This window comes from Pleurodeles waltl, chromosome 2_2, assembly GCF_031143425.1.
Source record: "Pleurodeles waltl isolate 20211129_DDA chromosome 2_2, aPleWal1.hap1.20221129, whole genome shotgun sequence".
Taxonomy (NCBI): Eukaryota; Metazoa; Chordata; class Amphibia; order Caudata; family Salamandridae; genus Pleurodeles; species Pleurodeles waltl.
The window spans coordinates 671324642-671344611 of record NC_090439.1 but is presented as its reverse complement, the minus strand read 5'-3'; positions in this window follow the sequence as shown (position 1 = coordinate 671344611).

Sequence of the window (19970 nt, the reverse complement as noted above, 5' to 3'; positions counted from 1 at the left end):
TTTATATTTCATCAAATGAATTTCTGCATACCCAGTATACAATGAAAACCCATTGCAAGGTGCAGCTCGTTTATTTGCTCTGGGTACCTAGAGTTCTTGATGAACCTACAAGCCCTGTATAGCCCCACAACCAAAAGAGTCCAGCAGACGTAATGATATATTGCTTTTGAAAATCTGACATCGCAGGAAAAAGTGACACAATAAAAGTGGAGAAAAATGGCAGCCTTTTTCACCTAAATGTCAATATTTGTTTATTTCAGCTGTTATGTTCTGTAGGAAAACCTTGTAGGATCTACACAAATGACCCCTTGCTGAATTCAGAATGTTGTCTACTTTTTAGAAGTGTTTAGCTGTCCGGGATCCAGCATTGGTTTACCACCCATTTCTGTCACTAACTGGAAGGAGGCTAAAAGCGCAGAAAATAGTAAAAAATGGTGTAAATCCTAGTAAAATGCCAAAATTGTTTTGAAAAATGTTGTTTTCTGATTCAAGTCTTCCTGTTCATGAAAGCTGTAAAGATGGTGATTTCAGCTTCACACACACTTTGTTGATACCATTTTCAGGGGACAAACTACAAGCCTTTTTCTGCAGCCCTTTTTTCCCATTTAAAAAAAAATGTTTGCTTTATTTTGGCTAATGTCTTGGTCTCCTCTAGCGGAACCCACAAACTCTGTGCACTTCTAGAATCCCTAGGATGGTGGAAAAAAGGACACATATTTGGTGTGGGTAGCTTATGTGGAAAAAAAGTTACGAAGGCCTAAGCGCGAACTTCCCCAAATAGCCAAAAAAAGGCCTGGCACCTGAGGGGGAAAAGGCCTGGATGTGAAGTGGTTAATATTTAACAAAGAGTATTTTTATTACTCAAAATCTGCTTCATTACGTTTTAACAGAGCACACATATTTTGAATGTATAGTAAAGAGAGCCGGTTGTAAATTGACAGTAGTACATATGAAAAGCATTGCATATCTATTACGTCTACCATCATGGTGTAAGCGTCATTGTGTAGGGGTCATTAACCACAGCATAACCAGTAGTACAATCGTTAAGCAGTGACCATGTTACAACAGTGACATATGTCGATGACAGCTCAATAAGGGCATCGTAGTACATGCAAGAATTATAACAAAGATAAGTCCCACATCCTTATCAGGCTTTTTAAGGTGTAAGAGGTTTGTGTTCCGCATGTGTCACCTGTCTAAGTCTCCTATAGGAGACCACCAGAAGAGCTGTGACATATAGGCTGAGCTATGGCAACTCTCTGTTCAATATCGTCTTATTGTAAGAACCAAAGGCCAGTGGGCCCAACAATAGTCAAAACTAGTATAAAGGAGGGCCAACTCCCCAACTGGACTAGGGGCAGAATAAAGAGAAAAAAGGGGGACGGGGATGAAGTCGGGAGGGAAGGAATGTACTGCTCACTAGGACATGGACGGGGGGAAGATGAGAGAGGGGGATATTATCGAGGGAGGGGGAGGAGGAAGGGAGTATCAAAAGCAGAGAATCAGGAGAGCCCATAGTCTCCTTCAAACAAGTGGAGAGCGTTTATTCTGGGCCGTTGGAAGCAGCAATGCTCTATGCTCAATCCTTGCCATGCAATCAAGTAGAGGCTGCCAGAGCTCAGTGAAATTATTATCTGTGAAAGAACGTTTGTGTGACAAGTGCTTCATGGCTAAAGTGTGCATTAGCCCTGTGAAGCAAGAGGCATTTGGGGGAGGGCAGGCAGCAGGGAACTTCCAAACCAGAGCAATGAGCTGTTTTTTCAAGTCCGTCATGTGCCAGACCAGGTTCCAATCTGCGTACCTTAGAACTTAGAATGTGGTAGGGTGATACCCAAAATGATTATGCAATATTCTGCTGGTACAAGGAACCCCAGGGTGTTTTTAATATGCCCCAGAATTTATTTCCAAAGGACAATGGGATGTGAGCATGCCCACCTGATATTTTGAAAGCCCCCCAATGAATTCCCACACCTCGAGCTAACACTGTGTGAAATATAGTGCACATTTGAACTGGGGTATAGAACATAAGTTTGTAAGCAGCTTCCTTCTGGAGTATGCTCCGGTGCATTTTAGGGATTTCACACCACAGCAATTCCCATTGTTTTGGGGTAATGCCAGATGTGCTATTTAGTCCCATTTCATCTGATACAGATGACTAGAGAGGAGGGACTGCTGCCAGGCTCTGTGGGCCTGATTATGAGTTCGGCAGACTGGATGGCCCATCCGCTGAACTTCAGATTGGGAGGTTCCTGTCATACTGGCTACCTCCCAGCCAGGACCATTCTGACTTTCCTGTTTGGCTGACTGGCAGAAACCCAGCAGGAAAGTGGCAGCAGCATTGTAGCCAGCTGGTAATAGAGCTGGCAGCAATTATGCCACCTGCAGGCAGTGAGCATTGCGAGGCTGCTGGGCAGGAGGATCCCTGCACTGCCCATGCCAAGTACTTGGGGAGTGCAGGGTCCCCACTGTGACCTCCTGCACCTGTTCTCTGCCAGCCTTTTCGTGGCAGTGAAACCACAATGAAAAGGCTGTCAGAGAACCAGGTCGTAATCAGAAGGGAGTGCTGAGTTCAGCGCAACCCTGGCTAATTCCGACCTGGACCGCTGTCAGCCAGTTGGGAATATTGTTCCCGGTAGAGACGGTGGTCATTTGGTGGTCTGACCACCAAACTCTTAATTTACGGGTCGGACTGCCAAACTAGCGTCTTAAGACCACCAGCCTCGTAATGATGCCCTATATGTTTTAGATATCAGGCCTCTGGAGCCTTCGGAATTCCGCACTAATGCCTTATAAGGTGTGCGTGAACAGGTTGCTCCCAGGGCATTGGGTGGAGAAAGTTCCCAGTGTCTAGGTTGAAAATGATTGTGTCGTAGTTTGTCAGAAATGTGAAATTCTGTCTTGCATTTCTCAAACAATTTTATTGTATGCTCCTGGAATAGGTTTTGCAGTATTCAACATTCCCCCTTGCCTAGTCAGGGTAAGAACCCATTCAGAGTGCAAGTGTGAAGTTGAAATTATGGGCTATGGGGGTGTTTGGGGAGGGAAAAGTAGTCAGGCCACCCGCAACTGCCACTCTTTCCCATCTCTCGAGAATCGTCTGGGTTGGGGTCACCATATATACACTACAGGGTCGTGAGACTGAGAAAGCCATGTCAAGTGTCAAAGAATTCTGAAAGCCACTGAGTGGTCTATGTGAAGCCAGTGTTTTTTGCTTTGCCTGACTACTTATTATGCCCGGTAGTAGTCTAAAAGGTTAGGGCAAACCAGGCCTCCTGGACTCCTGGGAAGCATAAGCAGGGTATTGGAGATATGCAACTACTTCCCTTTCCAAATGAAAGATAGGAGATGCTGTTGCATCTGCTAAATATCCTCCAAAGGGATGGGAGTGGGGAGGGCTTGAAAAATATAAAGTAGCCATGGAAGAGGTTCATTTTATCCACGTTCATCCTGCTCAGCCAAAAGATATGCAATGGTTTCCATGGTCCTGCGGCGACGCGGCCAGTGAGCTCAGGTCCAAGACTGCAAATAACTACTAATAGTGAGTCCCAGGTATTGAATGGAGTGGGTCACCCACTGGAAGGGAGCCAGACACTTCAATTGTGGTAATTGTTGTGGCAGGACGGTCAGGTTGAGTGCCTGTGATTCGGCCATGTTGAACCTGCAGCCAAGACCGGTTTGAACTCCTGCAGGTTCTGCACCACTGCCTGAAAAGAGTGGCCTCCAGCTCAGTCAAGGTCAAAAGCAGATCATCAGCATAAGGCAGAGCCTTCTGCTTTCACCCTCTAAATAGTATGCCAGTGATATCGCATGCCCGATGGAGGCAGATCGCCCATGGCTCCACGACCAGGGCAAAAAGGGGCCAAGGGGCAACCCTGTTGAGTGCCGTGCTAGAGCACAACGGGTTTGGTAAGTTGGCCATACACTGAGACGGTAGCAGTTGAGGTGACATATCAGGCCATAATTTTACTAACCATAGTGGGACCTTAATCTATCTTGATAAGAACAGCTCTCAAGAAAGCCTAGCTGACCCTGTCAAATGCCTTCTCGGCATCTAAGCACTGAAAAAGGTTAGGAATGTTATGCAAGTGAATCTTTTCTACCAGGTGGCAAAACACCTGGTATTATCAGGGCCTTTTTGGTGTTGGTTGAAACCCTCCTGATCAGGGGCATTCATGCCCGCAGCAGGGGTTCCAACCAGTTGGCCAGCCCCTTAGTGTGAAGCTTGGCGTCTGTATTCAGTAAGGCTTCAGGTCTTACCTGGTTAGGGATTCAATGAGATTTCAGTGGCACCGATAGTGGGTGTGAGACCTGTACTGTGTGTAAGGGAGTTGAATAGCACTAGAAGGTGGTCTTTCAGGTGATGTAAAAATCTTATAGAAAATAACCAGCAGGCCAACTGGCCTGAAGTCTTCCCCACCAAGCGCCCAGCTAAAGTTTTTTTTTAGTTCTGCTGCCGCAAAAATGGCTTCTAAGTTCTGGGTTATCTATAGGCCCAAAGGCGGCCAAGGGCAATCCCAAAGATACCAGTGTATAGCAGCCTGATTCCCCCCACCACTGTAGAGTATCTGGTAGTAAGCACAGAAAGCTTCCTGTTTGTCTGGCTCCTGGATTGCCCCGCCAATGGTTGTCATTCGTAGTTTGACTGTGTGAGTGAGTCTGCTGGTGGTGCAGCCTATGGGCCAAAAGTAGGCTAATATCATCCACTGCATCACAATATTTTTGCCTAAACACTAAATGGGATTGTTCCACTTTATTAACCCAATGGGTTCGTAGCTGGCCCCGCAGCACTGCTAATTGCCTTTTATTGTGGCCAGAGGGATTTCGCTTATTGACTGCCTCCAAGGAGCCAATACCCACAGTGAGATTAGTTTTGAGTAAGCGCCCCTTGCACACTCTGACTTTAGCAATGGAGGAAATAACACCTTGAATGGTGGCCTTAAAACTGTCCCAGAGCATGTGGGTAAGGGTGTCCAGTAGACCATTAAACTAAAAGTACTCCGCTCTTGCATCTGGAATAATGGCTTTGTCCACCGGGTCCCAAAATACCTGGGAAGGGAGGTGCCAGCAGTGGAGGGGCATGTAGAGGCCCACCTGAAGGGTCCAGGTTAGTTCTATGTGGGCATGGTCAGAGATGGAGATGTCTGATATTCTTGCCTACTCAAGTGAGTTCATAAGGAACACATAGTCGATGCTGGAATAAGATAAATGAACATGTAAGCAGATAGAATAGTCCTGCACATCAGAGTAGGGATACCTCCATTAAGCCAGCATCAGAAAACTCCCTCTTAAGCTGGCTCAACATGGCTCCTGTGCCCTGAAAGTGGGTAGTGTTCTTGTCAGGCGCAGTTTTCCAAACTAAGTTAAAGTCCCCTCCATCAACAACCTCACCTTTAGACAGGCTCAGCTGGGCACTTAGAACTGTGCACAGGAAAGTGTCTGGGGCTCAGTTCAGGGTGTAACAGTGGAGGAAAGTCAATGTGGAGTACCCTCTCTCTATGGTCACCATCAAAACCTCTTCCCAGAACTCTGACAACTGGTAATACCTTTGTGTAAAAGCCCTTTTCAAACAAAATAGCTACCCCCAATGTCTTGTATTGGGCATAAAACCAGTGCTGACAAGGATACCAAGGGTGGTTCATTCAGGTGCAGACCTCCCAGAGTAAGTGTGTCTCCTCTAGGAAAATAATTTTGGAATCTTGCTGAATGACCTATCTGCTAGCACTTACATGGGGAATTAAGCCTTTATACATTCAAGGACAGACGTTTTCCCCACAGTCACCCTGGACTGCAGGCACGGGGTAGAAGTCACCCCTGTTCAGGTATACGATCCCCCAATCAGTATTTAGGTGAGTCATAGCTAGGCCACAATCAATCAAGGGCTCACCAGTCCACTCCCACTGCAGTGGCACTAGGGCCTCCTCTCCACTGTGATTGCAGGCTCTACTTGGTCACACAGGTCACCTCTGTCTGGTGCATAGCCCCCTCCTTACTGTCATGCCTAGGGACTCCTGACTCCCCCTCCTCATGTTCTACACGCCGGGGGTTGGGCTCTCAGATGTGGAGTTTAAGGGTGCTGTCCAGCGCCCCAACATCAGGATTGCACTGCATACAAAGTCACAGAGTTCCAGCATGGGCTGGCTGGAAAATGCCCACCTGCAACTCCACGAGTCCACCAATGTGAGTCGCCTCTAGTCGCTAGGTGTGCAGTTGGCCATCTGCTATGCACCACTTTCACCCAGGTGGGCCACAGCCTTTGGTCCCTCTGAAAACACCAGAGGAGGCAGGGTGCGCCTGTCTACAGGGTGCCAGAACCACAGTACTCTTCACGGCGCCGCACCCAAGATGGCAGCCGTGTTTGGGCATGGGAAGGCAGAAAGAGCCAGGCTGCTCTGAAAAGGCAGTGACATGTCTGTTAATTCAATGGCCCCTGGTTGTAGGGCCCCCAGGACACACAGACACCCCACAGGAAACCAGGGTCAGAGCAATAAGACAGGTTTTTATTGGCTTTAAGGCCCGTGGGAACTCGGAGTGAGGATGAGCTGTGCCCTACTCCATCCTGGGTCAGGCCACACTCCCAACAACAAATATTTAAAAAAATATTTAAATAATCTTTTCCTTTTTTCTTAATAAACATATTAAATTTCCCCTTGATCCTCACAGTAGCTGCACAGTCTCACTATGGTAAAATATAGAGAAAAGTAAAAAAAATGTAACAATATGTTCATGGTAAATATTTTTGTAAATTAATTATATATATTTATATATATTTGAAATGTAAAATACATGAAAAATTCAACAGAACAATTCACTTAATTTTTAATTAATTGTGATATAGTAAATTAAATAGAAATATTTTGCTGAAGTTTAAATTTTAAAAAAGTTATCCGTTCTATTATGGAATAATAATTATTAAAAGTGATGTGTAGATTTATTTATAAGTATTGCATTATATTTTAATACAATTGTTGTTACATTATTTTTTGCTTGAAAAAGGTTAAAATAATCTATATTTAAATAAAAATATGTTTTATTTTCATATATTGTCATATTAAATTATATATTTTTCATGTTTGTAACCATTTTTCAATAATTTATTTTCTGTGGGTCCACACCTCCACTGATTTCTATCTGAGGTTACTGGATTACCAGTGGTTGGTCATGTGGTGTGGAGGACTTACTTCAGCGCTGAGCTACAACAATTTAATTCAATTTGTGGTCCCTTTTTTGCTGTAGTAACTTAGGAGGTCTGTTTGTGAATATCAATGGGCTTACTCTTTTGTGGGTGGGTGCATGCCCCTCTCTAAAACTCCCTTAATCCCTCCTTACTCCTGTCTAAGTATTACCTATTTTGTAGTAAGTATGTCCTATTTTATAACCACTCACCTTGATCCCGTCCATATTTACTACTAAGTTTGAAATTACACGTTTGAGGCTCATCCCTTAAAAGGATAGGAGAGATTGAGTTGGAGATTTACACACATGGGTTTGTAAATAGTATGTTGTAGTACTTTTATAGTACGATTGCAGTAGTATTAAACATACTACACTAAGCAGTTTGTGAATGAGTCTATACATTTGTAAATTTCATATAGTATACGTGTTTTCTTTGTGGGAAAAATATTATTTGCAAGAAAATCAGATACAACTAATTTTTCACAAATCTAATTCCTTACGAGGTACAGTTCTGACATTCTAATTTAATCCATTTTATACAATATTCAACGTCCGTTACTCGATCTCCTTTTCCATTCCCCCTTATGAATGATAATTAGGCCCCGATTAGCTTCGCTCCATCTGATGATGTTAGCCAGAAGTACTTACCTCACGACCTTTCCGAAGTTTCTGCATTTGCATTTAAAGTCATGCTTCCTTTCTGGGATAGGTTATCTAGAGCACATAATACGAGGCTAAAATGTCTGCTAGGGAGCAGATTCTAAAATAATTTTTCACACTTGTACTTAAGAAAATAAGAAAATTACACTTTCCGCATATGTCCTTGAGGGTGCTTGAATGTGAATGACTTACCATTTTCATGGGTTTCAATAATTTACATTTTTATATAAGGCAGACCCATTATGTCTTGAGGTTTTTCACAAATCCAGTCCCTAAATACTTAGGTAGGTTAATGCAAATTATGAATTCCATCTAAACATACTTTCCTTAAAAGCTATTGTAATACAGGTACACAATTATGAGCTACTTCAGTTTACTTTATTAAATAGCATGTACTTCCCAGTATCCCATATGCATCAACCATGCTGCCATTACATTCCCCAGAAAGGTCAGTGTATTTTAATTTGTTTAAATTCTGGAGGTCTTATATTTCGACCTGTAAAATAGCTGAGTTTTGAAACCGTTATTTTAGCTGTATGATCAAAAGTGGATTTTCCATTGCTTCTTTTGAAACCATGGTACCAAAAACTCAAAAGTAAATTCAGTTGTAAATGTAAGGTTACTAGCAAATGTACCTGCCAAAAATCCGCGTTTGCATTCTAAGCAGATGAGAATGCATTTATGAGTGTCAATTTCCCCACAGGTGTGAGGGAATCAGGAAAAATTGAGCAAGTGTAAGTTTGCACAGGGGCCCCATTCTCCTTTCTGCAGACATGTATGCTATGGAGAACTCTTTTCAGGGATAAGTGAGGCTTTGGGAATAGTCACATGACATTTTAGGAGCTATCAAGGAAACCCAGCAGCTGGTACAGCTTTCCAGGCGTACTCCTGTTAAAGGCTAAGGACTCCAAAAAAAGGAAATCTCCTTTAATTTACATATGTAAATTTATGGGTGCAGATTTGCTACGGTTTATGAATTATTTTACAGCCAACATTTTTTCTGTGTGACGTGTTTTCAATATCATTTTCATCTCAATGTGTCGTTTTTTCAATCTCATCTATGTGGGATATCCTTCAGATGGTAGATTGTGATGCTGTTCTCATTAACAGCAGCCTTCTCTTGGAAAATAGCATCAGTGAGGAAAGGATGATAACACTGAGTAAGGCTTCCTTTTAGTTATGTATGTCTAAAATGATCTCTATTTGGAAAGGGTGCTTTCATGTTTGGGGATTCAGCATTTGAACATGGAGATGTTGACACAATGTCAGTGAATTCTTTGAAGCTAAGAATAGACGAAAATATTGACAAATCTGTGATACTTATATTGAGGTACCTTCATGAATTCATACATGAAACCTATACACATTTATATTGGACCTGATCGATATTTTAATTATGCCAGAGTAATCAGAGTAATTTCAATAATTACGTATTACTCTTGTGACGCAAAATTTCAGAAATTATGCAATTATGCCAGCTCGAGTAACGAAAGGGACACAGGAGAAATGAACTAACGATACAGTGCACGAATACCCGGAGGTGTCCTGGCATTGCAACTATACAGAAGGGTCTAAACTAGGCCTTTACTGTTTAATTAATAACCAGATTTTGAAAGATTTTCTAAATGATAGGATATTAGTTGTGAATTTGAGGTTTGAAGGTAAGCTGTTCCATGCTTTGACTGTGAAGATGGCAAAGCTTCTACCGCCCCAGGAGGAAGGTTTAAACTTGGGGACTATCACATTTTTAGCTGAAGTGGAGCGTAACATCTTACTAGGAAGGTATCAATTATTGCTCTCCGCCAGATAGTCTGGGCCCAATCCATGAAGTGCTTTGTAGATGATGCACAGGGCCTTAAAGGTAATACGCTGCGTAACCCCTTCGCTGCCAGGCATTTGCCCTCTCCTGTGCCAAGCCTTTTTTTGGCTATTTGGGGTAGTTTGCGCTCAGGTCCTCATAACTTTTTGTCCAGATAAGCTATACATCCTGAGGACTCTAACGGTACACAGAGTTAATGGGTTCCCCTGGAGGAGACCAAGAAATTAGTAAAAATACAGCTAAAATGTGTTTTTTGGGGGACAAATGGGACTAAAGTGCTGCAGAAGAAAGCTTATGTTTGTTTTGCTGCAAATGGCAACAACAAAGGTTTTATGGAGCTAGAATCGCCGTCTTACCAGCTTTCAGGAACAGGCAGACTTGAATCAGAAAACCGAATTTTTCAACCCAGTTTTGGCATTTTACTGGGACATACCCCATTTTACTATTTTTTGCGCTCCAGTTAGTGACAGAAATGGGTATGAAATCAATAGTGGATCCCGGACAGCTAAAGATTTCTGAAAAGCAGACAACATTCTGAATTCAGCAAGGGACCATTTCTGTAGATCCTTCAAGGTGATTTTCTTACAGAAAATAACAGTTGAAATTAAAAAAAATATTGAAATTGAGTTGAAAAAACTTTTTTCAGCTATGGCAGATTTTTGAAAGCAATATACCATTACGTCTGATGTACCCTTCTGTTTGTGGGGATACATAGGGCTTGTAGGTTCATCAAGAACCCAAGATACCCAGAGTCAATAAATGAGCTGCATCTTGCAATGGGATTTCATTGTATATCAGGTATACAGTAATTCATTTGGTAAAATATAAAGAGTGAACAATATGTATTTCCAAAATGGGCACATGATAAGGAGTTTAGAAGCAGTGATTATTTGCATATCTCAATCAATCAATCAGGAATTTGTAAAGTGCACTACTCACCCGTGAGGGTCTCAAGGTGCTGAGGTGGGGGGGGGAAGGTGCAGCTACTGCTCGAACAGCCAGGTCTTGAGAAGTTTCCTGAAGGTAAGGAGGTCTTTGTTCTGATGCAGGTGGGTGGGAAGAGTGTTCCATGTCTTGCCGGCGAGGTGCAAGAATGATCTGCCACCGGTTGTGGTTCTGTGGAAGGGTGGGACGGTTGCGAGGGCAAGGTTGGCGGAGCGGAGATGCCGGGTCAAGGGGGTAGAAGGAGAGTCGTCTGTTGAGGTATTCTGGTCTGGTGTTGTGCAGTGCTCTGTGAGCATGGGTGAGGAGTTTGAAGGTGATTCTCTTGTTGACTGGGAGCCAGTGCAGGTCTATCAGATGGCCTGTGATGTGTCAGTGGTGGGGGATGTCCAGCATGAGGCGTGCAGAGGCATTCTGGATGCTTTGGAGCGTCTTCTGGAGTTTGGCCGTGCTTCCCGTGTAGAGGGTATTGCCATAGTCCAGTTTGTTGCAGGCCAGTCTCTGAATTGGGCGTCCCCATACTAGCATGTGAATTACAGGACATTTCTCAAAATGACTTCTTTCTCACACACTGTCCACACTTACATTTGGAAGGCAAAAATGGTACCTCACTTGTATGGGTAGGCCTTGTGCCCGTGACAAGAAACGCCCCAAAGCGAGACATAAACACCTCACATTTTTCCATTGAAAACTGACATGTTTTTTGGATAGTGCCTAGCTGTGGATCTCAGACTGTAGCTCAGCAGGCACTTAGAGAAACCTACCAAACCTGTACATTTTTTTAAACTAGACAAATAGGGGGATCCAGAATGGAGTAAATTGTGGGGCTTTCACCAGGTTCTGTCACCCAGAATCCTTTTGCAAACCTCAACATGTGTTTTATAAAAAACATTTTTCCTCACATTTTAATGCTGCAAACTTCTGGAATTTGAGGGGAGCCACAAACCTCCTTACACCCAGTATTTCCCCAAGCCTTCAAATATAAATGGTGCCTCACTTGTGTGTGTAGGCCTAGTCCCCACAACAGGAATTGCACCAAAAAACAATGTGGACACATCAGACTTTTCTAGAGGTAAGTACCACAACCCATCCCAGTGACCAGGAAGCAGGAGTAAATAACTGTAAATTCACAAGAACACCCACTTAGAAAGAGAGAATAATAATGCAAAACCCAGAAGAGACTGCAAGACACCAGGAGTGGATTCCGGGGCAAGAGGGCCTGTGGAAGAAGGGGACCAAGTCCAAGAAGCCCAGAAGAGTCCAGGAGCCCCTGCCCATCAGACTGAAGGTGTAAGAGGTGAGTTGATGGTGAAGAAGGAGAGTCAACACTGGACCCAAGAAGACAAAGTCGAGTTCCTGGAGGATGGAGGTGATGCTGGAAGGAGGATTGCAGTTGGGTTTGAGTCCTCGGATTCCGCCAACCACCCAAGAGAGAGACCCTAAACAGCCCTGAAAGGGGGATTGGCCACCTAGCTGGGTGACCACCTATTAGGTAGGGGCTCTGACGTAACCTGCTGGCCCTGGCCAATCAGATGCTTCCAGAGTTCCCTGACAACCTTGAATCAAAGATGGCAAAACCCAGGAACCCTCTGGAGGAGCTCTGAGCACCACCCCTGTGGTGGTGATGGACAGGGGAGTGGTCACTACCCTTTCCTTTGTCCAGTTTCACACCAGAGCAGGGACTGCATTGTCAGTGGCCTGGGGAGGCTACCCCTTCCAAGCCTGTAACACCGATTTCCAAAGGGAGAACGTGTAACACTCCTCTCCTAAAGGAAGTCTGTGTTCTGCCTTCCAGTGCTTGAGCTTCTCAAGCAACAGGAGGGCAGAAACCTGTCTGGGAGGTGGCAGCAGCTTGGGCTGCCTGGAAACCTGTACAAACTGTATTGGCAATAATGGGGTCCTCTAAGGAGCCCCCAAAGTGCATGGAATCATACAATCAATGCTTGCAAAAGCATTGGGGTATGATTCCAACATGTTTGATACCAAACATGCCTGTGTTCGGAGTTACCATTATGTAGCTGGGCACAGGTAGTGGCCTATGTCCAGTACATGCATAAAATGGAATCCCCGCACTCACAAAGTCTAGGAAAATGGTCCCAGAGGTTGTGAGGGCACCTCTGCTGGTGCAGGGGTGCCCTCACACACAGGTACTTTGCACTCTGCCCTCTAGGCTTAAAAGGCCTGCCTTAGGGGTGACTTATAAGTGACCTGGTGCAGTGTAAAGTGGCAGTGAAAGGCTGTTTGCACTGTTTCATGGAGGCCGTAATGGCAGTCCCGCAGAACCCTTTGCTTGGGCTCCCTGTGGGTGGCAAAATATATGCTGCAGCCCATAGGGACTCCATGTAACCCCAATGCCCTGGGTACTATACACTAGGGACTTATAATGGGGAACCTGAGTGCCAATTAGGGATGAAATAAAGAGTTTTGGGAGAGAGAGCATAATCGCTGGGGTCTTGGTTAGCAGGATCCCAGTGAACACAGGCAAACACACTGACATCAGGCAGAAAAAGGGGGTAACCATGCCAAGAAATAGGGGACTTTCCTACACCCCCCTTGTAAAAACAGATAGTTTTGTAATAAATAGATAACCATGCCACCCCAGTTTGGACCCAGCCACATGCAAATCATTCTTGACCTTGTTCCTCATGGGAACAGTCCAGCCCAAAGTGCCAAGGCAGAAAAAAAACGGATGGATTAAACCTAGATCTGTGACTGGGAATGAATGTTTGATTTGTTCTGCATTCCATCCATCATATGTTGTTTTTGCACTTGTTGCCCCAAGTGGAAAGGGTATGCCCAGATGAGGGTCCCATGCTTGCTATGCCACCAGATACAAGCTAGTATGCCTGTTGAAGGGTGATACTCTGAAACCGGTCCCACAATGCTTGTTTCTGGTCGAGGGAGAACCTGGCCTAGCAGTTCGGACTGAACTGTTCCCATGGTTGCAGGGTCAATACTGATTTTCATATGGTTGGATCTAAATTGGAATGGCATAGCAAGCAAAAAAACTGATAGATTAAACCCAGATCTGTGACTGGGGAGGAATGTTTTTTTGTTCTGCATTTCGTCCATCATCTGTTGTTTTTGCATTTGTCGCCCCAAGTAGGAAGAGTATGCCCAGATGTGACCCTGTGCCTACTATGCCACCAGATACAAGCTAGTCTGGCTGGTGAAGAGTGATACCCTGAAACCGGTCCCAGGATGCTTGTTTCTTGTCTAGGGAGGACCTGGCCTGGCAGTTTGGGCTGGACTGTTCCCATGGGAACAGGGTCAAAACTGATTTGCATATGACTTGGTCCAAACTGGAATTGCATGGCAAGCAAAAAAACTGATGAATTAAACCCAGATCTGTGACTGGGGGTGAATGTTTGATTTGTTTGGCATTCCATGCATCATCTGTTAATTTTGCATTTGTCGCCCCAAGTGGGAAGGGCATGCCCAGATGTGGGTCCCGTGCTTGCTCTGCTACCAGGTACAAACTAGTCTGGCTGATGAAAGGTGATAACCTGAAACTGATCCCAGGATGCTTGGTTCTGGTTTAGGGAGGACCTGGCCTGACAGTTCTGGCTGGACTGTTCCTATGGGAACAGGGTCAAGACTGATTTTCATATGGCTGGATCTAAATTGGAATGGCATAGCAACCAAAAAACTGATAGATCAAACACAGATCTGTGACTGGGGATGAATGTTTGATTTGTTCTGTATTCCATCCAACATCTGTTGTTTTCGCAGTTGTCGCCCAAGTGGGAAAGGTATGCCCAGAGGTGGGTCCTGTGACTGCTATGTCACCTGATACAAGCTAGTCTGGCTGATGAAGGGGGATACCTTGAAACTGGTCCCAGGATGCTTGTTTCTGGTCAAGGGAGAACTTGGCCTTGCAGTTTAGGCTGGACTATTCCTGTGGGAATAGGGTCAAAACTGATTTGTATATGGCTGTGTCCAAACTGGAATAGCATGGAAAGCAAAAAAACTGATGTGCTAAACCCAGATCTGTGACTAGGGGGTGAATGTTTGATTTATTCTGTGTTCTGTCCATCATCTGTTGTATTTGTATTGGTCATCCCAAGTGGGAAGGGAATGCCCAGACATGGGCCCGTGCTTGCTATGCCACCAGATACAAGCTAGTCTGGCTGAGGAAGAGTGATACCCTGAAACCGGTCCCAGGATGCTTGTTTCTGGTCCAGAGAGGACCTGGCCTGGCCTGGCCTGGAAGTTTGGGCTGGAATGTTTCCATGGGAACTGGGTCAAAACTGATTTGCATATGGCTGGGTCCAAACTGGAATGGCATTGCAAGTAAAAAAACTGATAGATTAAACCCTGATCTGTGACTGGGGGTTAATGTTTGATTTGTTCTGCATTCCGTCCATCATCTGTTGTTTTTACATTTGTCATCCCAAGTGGGAAGGGTATGCCCAGAGGTGGGTCGCCATGCTTGCTATGCCACCAGATACAAGCTAGTCTTGCTGATGAGGGGTGATGCCTTGAAACCGGTCCCAAGATGCTTGTTTCTGGTTTAGGGAGGACCTTGCTTGGCAGTTCGGGCTGGGCTGTTCCCATTGGAACAGGGTGAAGACTGATTTGCTTAAGGCAGGGTCCCAACTGGAATGGCATGGCAAGCAAAACAAATTATGGATTAAACCAAAATCTGTGACTGGGGGTGAATGTTTGATTTGTTCTGCAGTCCGCCCATCATCTGTTGTTTTTGCACTGATCTTTCAATCTAGCCACATTCTCCACCACTGCTTCTCTAGAAACTCTTGCCGGTTCCACTACTGCAAGGCTCTCTATCACAGACTCCTGAAATTTATCAAATGTCATCTTTGACTCAGGGGACTAATCTTTGAACACAATAAAAACATTAAAAGTTGATAAATGGAAGAGATGTATAGCCAATTTTTTTATACCAAGCGTAAGCCTTATGAACAGCAGTGTAAGGTTCCAACCTCTGATCTACTCTGTCTACACCACCCATGTGCTTATTGTAGTCTAAAATGCATGCAGGTTTGCACACTTCAGCAACCTAACCCCAAGCAGTCACAGGGTAAGTACGCTCATCGTGGATGGTAGTAAGCATGTAGACATCCCTCCTGTCTGCAGATTTCACAGCTAACATCTCATCACTATGCAAGGCATTGTAATGTCCCATCTCAAGTTCTTCACATAGAAGCTTCCTTGAATAGCCTTTACGGTTAGAGTGGATTGTGCCACAAGCAACAGTATCCATTTTGAACAATTCCGAAGAAGTTATCTATGTACAAATGGTGACCTTTGTTAAACAATTGTCTACCAAGTTCTCACACAATTTTCTCACTAACTCCAGGGGGGTCAATATTGGAATCCTTATGAGTGTAGACCCGGAAACCATAAACATATCCTCTTGCTAGGAATGTACTGCCTAAAAACCAAACGGTCCTTGAACAGGGCCAAAGACTAGTACACAGTTATTTCTTTCCCTGGAACATAGATCTTTGAAAATCAATCTAAAAAGAGATCAAGGACAGGCTTAATCTTAAAAAGACAGTCAGAATCAGGGTGCTCTTGTGGCAAAGCTAAAGCATTATCAACAAAATGCAGCATCCGAAGAAAAGGCAAACACCGATTATGACTCATGGTTTCAGGAAAAATAGCCATTGCCATAAAGGGACTAGTAGACTAATATGAAGACAGTGACGGCTTCCTTATCAGCCCTATCAAAAAAGTTAAGCCCAAGAACTTCTTCAACTCTTCCAGATTTGTGGAACTTAACCTGTTGTCCCTCAAATACTGTTCAGCATATAAATTAGTCTGCTCAATGAGCTCTTCCAAAAATACATTGTCTATAATCAACTGATAGAAATTGATAGGCAAAATGTTTTCCATATTCACTGTACACCCTGGGAGAGCAGTAAACACAGGAAACGCTGACTGCTCCATGTTTGGGGAAAACCAGAATTCAGGTCTTCCAATGGGAAGCCTTTCAGCCTCAGGCTGCTGCACTATTGGCACATCAGTGTCCTCCTCCAGAACAGGCACTTCATCCGCTCTGAGAGGGGATTCCTTATCAGATGATTCCTCTCTGACAGAAAATTCACTGCCAGAATCTTGCACTTCCTCCTCTGCCTCAGATGGTCAGAAGACAACTCAAAAAGTATACCAACAAACTGCTGGGCAGTCATCCTGCGGTTAGCCATGATCGTTCCTAATAAAGTAATTTGACAAATGCACCAACAGCAACCAACACTGTGTAAAATAAGTAATAAACAAAGGGGCATATTTATACTTGTTTTGCACCAAATTTGCATTAATGTTTTAACGCAAATTCAGTGCAAAACTAACTCCATATTTATACTAGACCTGTCTAGCACCAAATCTATGGAGTTAAAGTCATGTTTTGGACTTGGAAACCTACTTTGCATCAACGAGATGCAAAGTAGGCGTTCCCATGCAAAAAATGACTCTATGGCCTTAGTGCCATGTTTATCCCCGTGCTAAAATCATGCACAGGGGGAGGAGGGGTCAAATAATGGTCCAAAGCTTGCTTTGCACCATTATTTAACACCTGGGTCAGGGCAGGCGTTAGGGGACCTGTGAGCCTATTTCCATGGGGGAACATCATAGAATAAGCCCACAGGTGCCCTCCCTAGGCCCCAAGGACACGCCTACCCACACCAGAGGGACAGGGAAGGATGGAGGACCGCATCCCAGGTAAGTATAGGTAAGTATTTTTTATTTTTAAAGTGCCATTGGGGGCCCTGAAGTGGGCCCCCCCTACATGGCACTTGGTGCAATGGCCATGCCCGAGGACCCTGGTCACCTGTGCTGGCCATTGAGGTGGTGGGCATGACTCATGTGTTTTCTAAGACAGGAGTCATGTGGTATGGATGGTTTTCTGTCAGAAAATGACGCTAGGCTGGTTAGAATATTATTTTTTTTTACTCTAACCTGCCTAACGTCATTTTTTGGTGCAAAACCCCCTTCTTCCATTCCGCCAGCCCCACCCGGCTAATGTCATTTTTATATGCACTACCCTAGCCTTTGCACCGGCTTGCACCATTCCATGAATATGGTGCCTGGCTGGCTCAGGAATGGGTCAAACCGGTGCTAAACTTTTTGGTGCAAAACTGCATTAGTGCATTTTTGCACCAAAAAGTGTAAATCAGGGCCTAAGATTGGCTTTATCTCAAAGACCTATGTACTCAAAAATTATACCACTCACTTGCCTGAAAAAGCTAGACCCACCAGCAACTACTTTGCACAGACACCAATGATATCCTACTATAAAGAAAAAGAAAATACATTTTCACATAAGACAACACAAATATCATTGTGCACAAATCTAAGGACAATTTCACACACATTCCTGCATTTAGCACCCCATTTACAAAAAAGTAGTTCATGCATGGCAATTTAAACATTTGGGGTAAATAGGTTTTCTTACCCAACACATGCAACTACGCAAAACTGCAGGTCAACCACTGTCAAAACCACAAGGAGTCACAGCAAAGGACTGAAAAGCTTTGAACCAGAACAAAAAGGAGAAATCAAACATTATAATCACAAATGAACATACCTCACCAGTCGACAAACACCCACCACAAAACATTTAGAAATTTTCCCTGGTGTCTGGTGGGTTCTGCCCCCCTTTGGGGGAAGATGGGCCTAACATTAAGAGGCCGAAATGGCCATGAATATTATATCCCCCTTTGAGGAGTGACCCTTTCCCAAGGGGCCACCCCGTACAAAAAAAACACAAAAAAATCTAAACAAAACAATCCTGGCACCTTAATGGCTTATGCCCCCCTTGGGGGCAGATGGGCCTAAAAAAAGGCCAATCTGCCCCCAATGTGGGGCAGAAATGGCCATCAATATTATGCCCCATTTTGGGAATTGACCCTTGTCCAAGCATCCGCCCTCACACAAAAAAACAAAACATAACAATCCCTGGCACCTTAGTGGCTTCTGCCCCCTTGGTGGCCGATGGGTCTAAAAAGAAAGGCCAATCTGCCCCTAAGGGGGAGCAACTCTTGCCCAAGGGGCCGCCCCCACATAAAAAACAAAATAAAACAAAAAACTCCATGGTGTCTAATGGCTTCTGACGGGCCTAAAACAATAGGATGACCTGCCTTTAAGGGGGTGGAAATGTCCAACAGTTGTCCAAGGGCCTCACCCCACAAACAAAAAAGCAATCCCTGATGTCTATGGTGCTTCTGCCCCACTTGGGGTCAGATAGACCTAAATAAATAGGCCGATCTGCCCCCAATGGGGAGAGAAATGGTTAACAGTTATGTGCACCTTTGGGGAGCAGCACTTGCCCAGGGGGCCACCCCACCCCCCCACAAACAAAAAAAGAAACCCCTGGTGTCTTTTTGGCTTCTTTTGGGCAGTCCGGCCTAAAACAAATAGGCCGATTAGCCCCCAAGGTGCCAGAAATGGTCATTAATATTATGCCCTCCTTTGAGGAGCAACCTTTGCCCAAGGGACCGCCCCCCCCCCACAAAAAACACAACAAAAAACTCCCTGATGTCTAATGGCTTCTTGGGGGCAGATAGGCCTAAAATAGTAGACCGAATTGCCCCCAAGGGGGGCAGAAATGGCCAACAGTTATATGTCCCATTTGGAGGGCAACCCTTGCCCAAGGGTCCACCCCCACACAAAAAAAACAATTCCTTGCAGCTTAGTGGCTTATGCCCTACTTGGTGGCAGATGGGCCTCAGAAAAATAGATCGATCTGCCCCCAAGGGGGGCAGAAATGCCTATCAATATTATGACCCCTGTTGAAAATGGCCTTCCTGCAGGGTCACCCCCAAACTTTTTGCCTTCCTCCTTCTATTTCCCTGACCTCATTTGTGCTGGCTTTAGGGCTCTGCAAACTTTACCACTGCTAATCAGTGCTAAAGTGCATATGCTCTCTCCTTAAAACAGGGTGACATAGGTGGTCCTTACAACTCTGGCGGACGGTGTTAAAGCTGCGGTAATACCGCAAACAGGCCGGCGGACAAAAAAAGGGAATTACGACCCTGGCGGAAACCGCCGACTAAGACAGCCACTTTAACACACCGCCCGCCACGGCGGTACAGACAAACATCGCGGCGGTCACCGCCAACAGACAGGCGGGAGACAATGTACCGCCCACACTATCACAACACACCAATCCGCCACCTTTTCCGGGACGGACTCACCGTGGATAAAAACACGGCGGAAACAGCTTTTGCTATGGGAAAACGCTCACCTCAACACATCCCACGAGGACACCATGGATCTGGAATTACAAATACTCCCTGCCCTTGCATTCCTGCTCATCCAAGACCAACAGCGACATAGGCGCAGAACATACCGGTGAGTACAGCACCTACGACATGGTGGAGGGGGGAGGCAAAAGTTACGGGGACACTCACCA